Consider the following 11,780-nt stretch of genomic DNA (forward strand, 5'->3'; position numbering starts at 1 on the left):
AAATCTATTTACCAAAAGAAAAAAAATGAGAAAATGAAAAAATGGAAATAAAGTGTTTTGTAAATGGGGAGGGGAGGAGGAGGTAAAGGAAGGGCAGGGACAAGGGGGAAAAATGAGAACCAAGACCTGTCATGTAAAGGTGCAAGATCCCAATGATGAATGTAACTGTACTGTATACCTAAAATGCATCAATAAATTCAATGAGAGAAAAAAAATCTATTTACTGCCGGGCGTGGTAGTGCACGCCTGTAATCCCAGCACCTGGGAGGCTGAGGCAGGAGGACTGCTGTGAGTTCTAGACCAGCCTGGGCTACATAGTGAGTTCCAGGACAGTCTGAATTACACAGTGAGACCCTGTCTCAAATAACAAACAAATAATAATAATAATTATAATAATAAAATCTATTTACTATTAGGGCTGTGACAAAGCAGGTACTGGTTCTTTCAAAGGAACCCGTGGTAGTTAGGCATGGTAGTCAACTGTGAATGGACTAGTAGAATTAGCGGAACACAGCTCTGGACGTGTCTATGGATGACTGGCATGCAGGCCATCAAATTGGGGAGGGAAGACCGCCCTGGATGTGGGTGGCACCAACCAATAGGCTTGTGGCCTGCATAGACTAAAGAGGGAGAGAGAGAGAGGGAGAGAGAGAGAGAGAGACAGAGAGAGAGAGAGAGAGAGAGAGAGAGAGAGGAAAAGGAGTGGGAGGAGAGGGAGAGGCAGCGGGAGAGGAAGAAAGGAGAGAAGGAGAGAAGGATAAGAAAGAAGCCTCCACCTTTCTCGGTGGAGGAGCTCGGTCTTGCTTTTGCCTTTGGACGCTGGTGTCCACTTCCTTCAGCTCCCGCAGCCCCTTGGCTTCCACACCAACTCGCCGCAGACTCCGCAGTGGGCTCCCGCATCCCTCAGCTGTCCCCACGCACGGAGCCACTCCACCCTCCGCACCTGCCCGGCACCCAGGGCAAGCCTGCCTAGTAAGCCCGCCACGTGTCAGTCAGAGCTAACATAAGATCTCCCTTAGATCTGCTCCTCCAGAAACAAACCGCAATGATGAGGACAGATACCCAGCACTGCTGCCGCGTGCCGGCTGTTGGGATTCCTGAGGGGCGGCGCGTTCCCCAGAACTGTTCCTCAGGCTGAGAATCGCCCAGCGCGGGGAAGGCTGTCTCCACTGAGTTCCGTTCCGACCAGGAAGTGGGCGGAGACACGGGGAGGAGGGCCTGGGCTGCTGCCCCTCTCCCCTCGCTCGTCTTTCACCTTCACGTCAGTGCCCTGCAGCTGGTTTCTGAGCCCTGGGACTCTACTAGGATTTGGGTCCCCGAAATACAGACGTGTGCACAACAGCGCACACACGGAGCATGGGCTGGGCCACACCCAAGCGAAACCTCCTGGAGGGCACTGTCCTTGGCTTCCATCACAACTGTGAAGCAGAGGGCTCGAAATGGAAAGTTTTTAAAACCATCATGGGGTGGCAGTGCAAGGGACGGTGTATGCACGCCCGCATCTGTGTGTTTTCGTCCTCACTGAGTGCTGCAAGGTGGCAAGGACACACTCAGTGATATAGGAAAATAAAACCACTTAAGGGAGCCGAGCTGACCCCGCGCAGATGCACACAGGCTCCAGGTGTGCTCAGACCACGCCAGGCACCTGGGGGCGGAGATGGGCGGAGAATGGTCCCTGGCCTTGGGCCCACAGGAACAGAAGCAGCGTGATGACGGAGGGTGAGAGAGTGCTTCCTCCCCAGAGCCCACAGTACTGGCGATGCCCACAGCGTGCTGTGAGCAGTGCAGGCTGCAGCACTGGATCTGTCCATCAGCTTCCTGTAAGGAGCGAGTCTGACCAAAGCTGTGTGACCCGCGGGGGCATCTCCCGAGCACCGCGGGAGCGCGCAGGTTCTCATGTCCTCCCCGCTAATGGCCACGCCGAGACCAGAGCTCGTGAGGCTGTGGGACTGATAGGAGACAACATCACAGCTGAGATTGGAGGAGTCACACCCAGACTCCAGCCCCACATCGGTGCTTTCGCAGCTCGAAGAACAATGCTCCATGTACAACCAACCATGCACTTGGTCTATTCTGTTCCTGATCTGAAAACACTTTGGCTTCTCTTTAAAGCCTTGACTGCATTGGTTTCCATGCTAACTTCACCAACTGCACATCTATACACTTATTGCACCTTTACCCTGCTTGATGAATAATAAAATTCGGTGGAAGAGACCGGCCAGGGCCTTTTGCCAAGGGAGCACTGGCCATAGCAGTTCACACTTTCTCATTAACTCGGTCTTCAGTTTTCTTCAACCCTGCGTCACGCACTGGGCAGGTGGGGACTAGAGACACTGCAGGGGTTGAGCAGATTTCCCCCCTTTGCTCCTTTTCCTTCATTAAAGCTGATAAACAGGAAAGAAAATGAAAAAAGAACAAGCCAGCGTCTGAGCAGGCCGGTCAAACAGCACCTATTCATAGCTGGGTACACTTCAAGCTGTAAGCACCTAGGGGATCTCTGCCCCGCTGCAGGCCTGAGGATGAAGCTGCCCGGAAACCTGGCATCTTGCAGAAGCACTGGGCAGCCAGGGCTGTGTCCACCACTGAGCAGCACCGGAGAACTCACTCCCTGCCTGGAAGGACCAGGGTCAGCCTGGCACAGGCCGCTCTGGACTCCACTCCTGCTGTCCATGACAGCCTCCATTCTGATCAAAATGTATGGTAAATGTTTCAGTTTTATTTTTAAAAATTATGATAGCAAAAGACACACTGCCGTGAATCCCCCTCAAAATCCTCGCTCTCGCTTTGAGCACTCTCATCCCACCGTCCTCACCACTTCCTGCAGCAGCTCTGGAGTCCTCTTGCCTGAGTGTCTTTAGTTGCGCTGCCCTGGCTGCCCCGATGTCCTGAATTAATTCAAAATGCTTCTCTTTCATGGTCATTTTGACTTTGGGAAGAGCCAGGAGCCTCACAGTGCCAGATCCGGTGAATAAGGTGGACGAGGACACAGCGCCGTGTTTTTATTTGACAGAAATTACTGTAAACCATTGCTCGATGGGATGACCAAAAGCTACAATGAACGTTTAATTTTTTTTTAATTATTACAGTAAAAGATACATTGCTATTGATGCCCTTCGAATACTCAAAACATTCCTCCCTTGCTTTGAACTCACTTATCCTATCATTTTTGGCAAATTGTCTTTTGTTGAGATTATTTTAATTCTAACTTCCGCCATATGTTTCAATCACTCCTTATATTTGCTCTGCAGTGGGGACAGGTCCTTCCTTCCTCCGTTCCAACTCCATTCCATCACCAAGGAACTGGAATGGTGGCCGCTGCCTCAGCCAGAAGTGTGAGATGCCAACAAAATCCTGGTGGACACCATTTTTCGGGCTCCCTGTTCCTTTGCTGTCCCAGGAGGCAGAGTTTCTCCACCAGGAAAGGAGTGGTGAAACCTCACTCAGAGTCCAGAAAGCAGTCAGGGCGCAGGGGTCTGGGACGACGTGGATGCTGAATTTAAGTAAAGCAGACTTCAGGCAACTCACCTAAGTAGGTTCAAGAGGTGAAAGGAAAACATAGGCATAACAGGAAAAGGGCCAGAGGGACTCAGAAGGGCAATGGAGACTGTAAAATAAGAACCAAGTGGAAATTCTAGAACTGAAGACAGCAATACTCGAAATGAAAAATCCACTGGTGAGCCAGAAGCAGACCCTTTGCTGCAGGGGACGGGTCTGGAGCTTGAGGGCCAGTCCAAAGAAATGGCCCAGGATGGAGAAAAGGACAAAGATGCATTTGAAGCAGAAAGGGGCTATGGGGCAGGCAGACAGTGTCATGAAGCATGTCAAACCTGGAAACTGCATCTGACAGGGAGAAGAAAGTGGAACCGGGGCTGGAGCAAATTTTAAGGAAATAGTGATCAACAATTTAAAGTTCGGTTTGAAAATAAACAACCTTTTTATCCAGGAAATACATTAACCTTAAACAAAATACATGAAAAATTCACAGCTGGGCACAAAGCAGTGATGATGCTGAAGGTGAAAAGACTCCCAAAATCAGCCAGAGAAAGGGATGTGGCCTTCGGGAGACAGGGGCACAACGGCCAACAGGAGAGGTGGAGCAAGACAGGGACTCCTAGACTTCTGTGTCCTGCGGTGTCTCCTAGAAATCAGACGGACTTCGAAAGAGGACATTTTCAGACAACGAAGATGCGATGATTCATTACCCTCAGCGTTGCTCTGGAAGGCGGACCTGAAGGAAGGGAGAGATGCGGGGTGGTGAGGGCCTCTGAAAGGCATGTGCAGGGTCTCATCTCGGCAGACCCCCGTCCAAGGGCTGGGCAGTCCCTGCATCTTCTGGAATACTTTTTCTGCAAAAGGCAGTGACAGTTGAGATGCTTTCAAGTAAATTAATGATCATTTTTTAAGCTTTCTGAGGACTCTCCACACTGGTTTCCACACTGGTTGTACTAGCTTACATTCCCACCAGCAATGAATAGCGGTTCCTCTCTCCGCACAGCCTCTGGCACGTGTTATTTGATTTCTTGATGCCATTCTTTCTGGGGTGAGAGGGAATCAGTGTTGCTTTAATTTGTGTTTCTCTACTGGCTGATGATGTTGAATATTTTTTCACATATTTATTGGCCGTGTGTACTTCTGAAAAGTGCCTGTTCATTTTAGTTGCCCATTTTTTATTGAATTTTTTATTTCAGGGGGTCAAAGTTTTTTTAGTTCTTCATATTTCTAGATATTAACCCTCTGTTCGAGGTGTAGCTGGTAAAATATTTTCCCATTCTGTAGGTTATCTCTGCACTCTGTTGGTTGCTTTCTTTGCACCACAGATTTTTTATTTGGTAGAATCCCACTTACTGAGGGGGAAGTAAGGAAATAAGATGTGTTATGCACATGTACAATTCCCCACAATGGATGTAATCATTATGTACTAAAATGTGCTAGTAGAAATTTAAAAATATTTTTAAGAAACTGATGCACATTTAATGTTTGCAGAACTCCAGAACAGGTGCCTCAGGGGATCAACAGCTAGGTAACTATCAGCTGTCATCAGCTCCAGTGTCACAAAACTCACAGTCAGCTACAGGGGTGGGGACGGGGCTCTGGTTAAGAAAGGAAGGAAAAAAGGGTCAGGGGAGGAAGGGAAGGAAAAGAAGAAAGAGAGCTTCTTACAAGTATCTCATATGTATTCTAAGAAAATAATTATGCAAGAAAATTAATTGACATTAAAAATCAAACCAAAGCAGCCCTGAGCTGGAACACTCTTCATCACCTTCATCACCGTGGGTGCCTGTCCTGAGAGAAAGGCAGGCCTCTGACTCGCAGTGACTTTGGCATCCACACAGGCAGAGGAAGAAGCTCAGCTCTGCTTCCTGGAGTCCTGTGGACACTGCTCCACCTGACCTCCAGGGGGACAAACATGCACCCCTTCCTTCCTTGCAGACAGTGGACACCCAGTGACATCCAGAAATGTGCTTCCTCCATGACAGAAATTGGAAGCCCTGAGCAGTAAGAAGAATATTACGTAAAAGACATTAGTAAAAAAAAAAAATTAGTCATTCTTTTGTAACCTTTTAGAAATCCTGCTTAATCAAAACAAAGGCACCATGAGTCCATCGCAGGACTTTGCATCAAGGAGACCACTGTGGTCGCAGTCAGCCTGCACAAAATTTGCATAAATTGTGTACCCATAGTTGATAGTAGGTAAGGCATGAATGAAATAAAGATTAAATTTGTATTTAGACTTGGGTCACATCTTCAAGATACCTCATTATGTTTACACAAACAGTCCAAAATTTTAATAGTGCAAAATCTGAAAGACTTCTGTTCCCAAGCATTGCAGTACCGGCCTAGTAGCCCGAGATTTAAAATTGATTCATATCATTGTTATGTGGTCTATACACAAACTGTCCCCCAGAAGGCCTTCTTGGCTCTGTGTACGTGTGTGGGTCCACACACACACAGCACTCACTGAAATTCACATATTATATCTCTCATGTCTGTTCTAAGATCTAGTAGAGTCCTGGGTTTTTCCTTGTCTTTGATGATACTGACATTTTGAAGTATACAGGCCAGTTGTCTTGCAAAAATTCAATGATATGCGTTTATCTGCATGCTTAGATTTCTGTTAAAGATTTTCAGCAAATAAAAAAAAAAAAAATACTAAGGATTTTTTGTATCCCTCCTAGTGCTTCATGTTAAAATGCAAAAAAAAGAAAAAAGTTAATTTTAATCTCATTATTGTTTTGTTTTGGGGTTTTTTTTGTTTTTGTTTTTGTTTTTTTGGTACCGGGGATCGAACTCGGGTCCTTGCACTTACAAGGCAGGCAGTGGAACCACTGAGCTAAATCCCCGGCCCTTAATCTCATTATTGATCATAGTAAATTTGATCAGTTGATTATGCCATTTTTAATTCTAAAATTATTTTTCCTCTTTTCAAATAATAGAGACCCATAGAATTTCAAAAAACATCTCCTGTTATGGTTTCCATCTAAAATATCCTCCAAAAGTCTCAGGCATTCAGAGGTGACACTTCTAGAGGTGACTGGATCATAGGGAGTCATACTCATAGGTAGATTCTTCCATCAGCTTCCATCAGTGAGTTGATGCCAAATGTGCTGTTGGGAGGGGCCTGGCTGCTTCCTGGCAGCCATGAGGTGAGCGGCTGTCCTCTCCCTGCCCCTTCCACCATGCTGTTTCTGCCTTGGAGCCCACTGACCATGGACTGAACCTTCTGAAACCATGAGCCACATAAACTTCTCTTCCTTTAACTTTGGGTGTCAGGTATTTTTTCACAGTGACAGGAACATGTCTATCTCCCTGCCCAAGCCGCAGGTTTGTTAAATTAAACACTTGCATGGGGTGGATGGAGGCAGCAGAATGCACTGCAGGACTCCCCAGGAGAGAGCAGGGCTCTGAGAGAGAAGGGTGAGGAAGGTGAGCCACACTGAGAAGCCCTCTGACTGAGCTCATTTGTCCTTGTAGCCATGGCTGGTCACAAGGCAGGACATTGGGCACTCGGCTGATTCAGTCCTAACATGCTCATCCCACGCCTGTCCTCTCCGAGGTCGTTCACAGACCTGGGGACCTCGTGGTGGTCCAGGCATGGCCACATGTTGTACTGTCGCTGAGGAAAGCAGGGCACTTGGTATGGTGCCCCTGAAACGCCCCTTCGTGTTCCACTCCAGTGCTGCACATCAAGGGACATTGTAAGAGGACAAAGACTAGAATGTCCAGACACAAGCAGGGACGATGGGGATGGACAAAGTAGCTCTACCTGTGGGAGCTGCTGTCCTGCCTGAGGTGAGGCCAGGGCTCCTTGGAATGCTGGTCCCACAATGGGACACAGGAGCTCGTGATGTCCCGCACTGGGCTTGCAGAGTACAGGCCCCTCCGGGAGTCTACGAAGCAGTGCTGCTGTGGAGAAAGCAGCCTCTGTGGGCCTTCGCTGCACTGCCCTTTCACAGCCGTCAGCAGCCCCTGCGCTTCCCCCTTGCTTGTAAGCCACAGGGGACTCTGTCCTGTCCTCTTCCTGTCTTAAGAATTCTTCTCTCGCAAAATCTGGCCTGGAATCTTTTTTGGCTTCTGAACAACCTATGCCACTCCCCGCAGGATATGGGGAGGTGGCAGGTGGAGGACAGATGAGCTCTCGGCAGTGACACAGGGTGCAGGCTGCCATTCCCACCCTGGTGTGCGGTGCGGTCCACCTGGGAGTCCCGGCCCTGCCACGGCCAGGAGACTGCGGATCCCCTCCGTGGGGGCGTGAGACAAACCTGCCCCATCCCAACAGCATCCATGGGTGACAAGGTGAGCAGAAGAAGCGTCATCTTCTCAGGGGTCACACAGGGCTCCTCTCTGTGAGGACACAAGTTCCAGGGCACTGAGGTTTCCGCAGTGGACATCTGAGCAACTTGCAGCACTGCAATGATCTGAAGAACTCACAGTGAATCCAGGTTCCCCAACGTCCTTATTTATATGGAAAAATAAACATCTGTTCTGCTTATTTCTTATCCCAGATATAGACATGACCTGGGAGTAGAGAAATCTGATTAAAGATATTTTTCCTGGCATCTGCCACGAGCTGTGGTGGCAAGAACGCATGAAAATGCACGGTTTCGGTGGATGGGGCCACACTTTTGCTCTCTGAGCGCGATGCTGTGCTCAGGGCCACTGTTCTCATCAACCTTCCCTGTCTGTTCCTCGGGCTGCGCTCAGTCTGGGTGTCTACGGCATTCCACATGCTCGGTCTCCCCTGACGGAAGTGGCTTCACTCTCCTCTGCGTGAGTTCTCCACTCAGGGTGGAAATGGTCAGAAGGACAGGAATAAAGCATTCCAGAAAATAGTGAATGGCCTCGGAGTGTCTCGCATGCTGAAACCATTATGGAGGACCGAAGCTCTCAATCCAGGAAACCATTCACAGCTTCCTGTTCACGACAAGTAAATTTAATGTCGTATGATTTGGTCCCTGTCCCGGTAAATACACCACATATGCAGGCGAGTGATTCACAAGCTGTGGAAAATGCATATTAAACAGTAAGTATCATCTCTGTGTACAGCATCAGAGGAGGTGAGGAAAGAAGGGGGGAGGCCTGCGGTTGTCAGCCCCTGAAAAATCATCAGACATTTTCGCCCATTGCTGCTACTCCTGGAATGGGTCCTAAAGCCTTCGCTCAAAATGTGAAGAATGCATCGTGCAACGCAGCGCCCGCTAGAGCACAGCTTCGCAGAGCGAAAAGTTCAGAACGACTTACCTGCCCAGTGTCGAGCAAATGTCAATCCAAACAGTACCGTCTAGGGTGATTTTCAGAGTACTGCGAGACACAGCCCCTTTCCATGAGTACTCGGAAAGCACACATCTGCTGGTGGCACGGACACCAGCCTGAGCCGTATGGACGGCTGCACCCAGAGGACCAGCATGTACAGCCACCCTCGGTGCCTCACAAAGCCCAGGAAGTGCTTCCCGTGTGTGATGTAGAAACATAAATATGTATTTTAATAGAGCAATGGCCTGGCGGAACTATGATAAAATGTTGAGCGAGTTATCTCAGAGTTGGGATTATGAACTTTTCTCTCCTGTTGTACTCATTCTACTTTTCCAATTTCCTACAAATAGCACAGATTTATAATCAGAAGTAAAATGAAGTGATCTCAGCAGTGCAGCTCTGAAAGTTTGGCTCTCTGCAGGGTCCATCTCGGGTCTTGCTTGGGAATTCCTCCTCTCGGCCAGCAAGACAGTGGAAATCGATTTCATGCCTGTTGGTGGAGCGCCTGCAAAGCATTCTCCACACCTAAGACAATCAAGAGCACGGCTTCACTCTCATGTTTTACCAGACAATATTTTTCCTCATCGTTTTGGTGACTTTTAGAGATGTAGAAGCTAACTTGGGAGGTTAATGTAACTTTTCAAAATTATAGTGTTGTTGAAATAAATGCAGATCCACAGGCAGTTAAGAGAAATAACAGGGTGGGAGGCGGAGAGCCCTTACCTGGTATCCCAGCCACGGAGCAACCTTTCGGAACCGCTAGTGCACCAGCACCCACCACCATCCCTCTCGCTCGGGTTCCCTGGGCCTCCTGGCAGCTCACCCGCCTGCCTGGCTCCCCACAGCGCCACTGTGTCCACGTCCATGTCGGTGCACCACAACCGCCGTTCGTCAGCACAGGGTCCCCTGGCCGCCTCGCGACTCGAGGGTCCCGCTGCACACCGACACTGACCTGCCTGCGCTGCTGTGTTCGGCTTTGCGCCTTCCAGATGAAGGTCAGAGAGGAGCAGGCATGTCTGGCAGCCTCTGACCCGACTTTGCTAAGGAAGAGAAATTGGGAGGGAGCGGACCGAGCTCTTCCTCCGCGGCTGTGGCCCTCTGTGAGGCTGGATGGGTCATTTGTCCACACTCCTGCACCGGCCAGCCGGCTGGACTGCGAACAGTGCTCTGGGTCAGGGTGCTGTCCCTGCACGGGACCTGAAGGGTTCTGCACTTCAGCGCCTGCTTGGCCAGGCCTACTATGGGGAGGGAAGTAAGTTTCCCTGACAAGCAGTAGGGCTCTCCAGGAGGGAAGAGGGCTCCCCAGACCAGGTGCGTGCAGGGAGGCCCGGAATCAGTCACCACGCATCCCCCGGAACTTCCTGAGCTCCCATGAGTGGTGGTGCAGCCCCATGGTCTGCAGGGTGCACAGAGATACAGACCTTCCTGAGTCAGCACCCGAGAGCTGGACCCGACACTGTGCAAGCACAGGTCCAGGGCAAGGGACCTTCGGTTCCCAAAGGCAGCACTGCCCCTGGGGATCTGGGTAATGTGAGCCGGGACCGTGCTGACCCTGAGTGTGGCAAACACAGTGGCCATGGGAAAACGCGGGCCAAGCGATTTGGAAACTGTGCGCACAGGATGTGGGTGGGTCGCAACTTAAAAACAAAGCGAGAGCAGCTGTTAGTGCATCCACTGCCAGAGCAGCAGCGCAGACCAGGCCGGCCACACAGGTGTGCTGCCCAGGCTGATAGCCAAGGTCCGGGGGCCGGTGGGGAGTTAGTCAGTCCCTGCAGGGCTCCCCTCCAGGCTTCTGAAGGCTGCTTGCTCCCAGGGTCCTCTGCAGCCTCTTCTCCCTGTGGGGCTGCAGTCCTATGGATCAGGGTGCCCCCCGGTGAGCTCACTGACCCTAGCTTACCTCCATCGAGACCCCTCTCTAGATCTAGGACTCCCACGGAGGAGCCTGCTTTCCCTTGGGAAACGAAGGGGAGAGGGGAGGCTGAGTCAGGGATGTCACCACATGTTTAGGCGAGGCACATGCAAAGCGAGAACAGGGTATCCGCTGAGTCTGGACCCGGAAGCTGACGATGGCATCTCTTCCTCCACCCTGCCGTCCCATAGCCGAGCCACAGCTGTGCGGTGACACGTTCGTGTTGTTCTACAGACGTTCCGTCCTGCTCTGTGGCCCGGCCACCCTGACATCTCCAGGATGGGAATTTGGCCTCCGGTCATCTCTCCGGCGAGGCTCGCCAGCCTGCTGCGGGTTCCCGTTTGTCAGCCTGAGCCCTGACTGCACACGCAGGGAGGCCCCGTGTGACTGTGCCTTCCGGTCAGGACGAACGCGCTGGCTGCCCCCTGGGTCCAGGGCCATGCTCTGGCCAGCTTCAGAGGCCCCGCTGCACAGAGGCCAGTGGCATGATTTCCTCGAGGTCCCGGCCCAGTCCCAAGCGAGGCGGCTCGGGCGGGAGGTTGCTGTCACCAGCAGCACAGCCTCGGCCAGTGCACAGGCGAGCAAGCGGGAGGACGCGCGGGGATGCCGAGGTCTGCCAGAGGGCCGACAGCTCGCAGCACTCAGGACCCACGAGCACTGGGTGTGGCGCAGGCCCACTTAGCCCCTCTGTCCGGGGACCGGCCCTGCCCTAGTGCCACAGAGTCACCCCCCAGGGCCAGCCGATCTCTGCCTGCTGCCCCTTCTCTGCATATTTCTTAAAACCCAAATTAAAAGGTACAGCTCATGGTCACAACTACGTCATCCACACAACATCCGAGGAAGGCGGGAATCAAGGAAAACTCCCTGTAGAGCTGTTTCCACGTGGTCAGCATTTTCAGACACAGAAGCCGCAGGGCGCAGAGCAGAGCTTGGAGGATGGGGGCAGCCTCAATGTCCCCCCCAGTGGGTCCTCCTCGCCCACCACCAAAAGTTTCACTCAGAAAGTAGTCAGCGCCCACCACAGGCTGCTCCCCTCCTACACGTGGGCATTTATTTTTGCTTCAGAGGGGATTAAGACCTATATGTAAAGGGAGGATTCCCTCGCAGGGTCTGGAAAGAT

Source organism: Fukomys damarensis, unplaced genomic scaffold (genome assembly GCF_012274545.1).
Source record: "Fukomys damarensis isolate Sample0158 unplaced genomic scaffold, DMR_v1.0_HiC HiC_scaffold_6, whole genome shotgun sequence".
Lineage (NCBI taxonomy): Eukaryota > Metazoa > Chordata > Mammalia > Rodentia > Bathyergidae > Fukomys > Fukomys damarensis.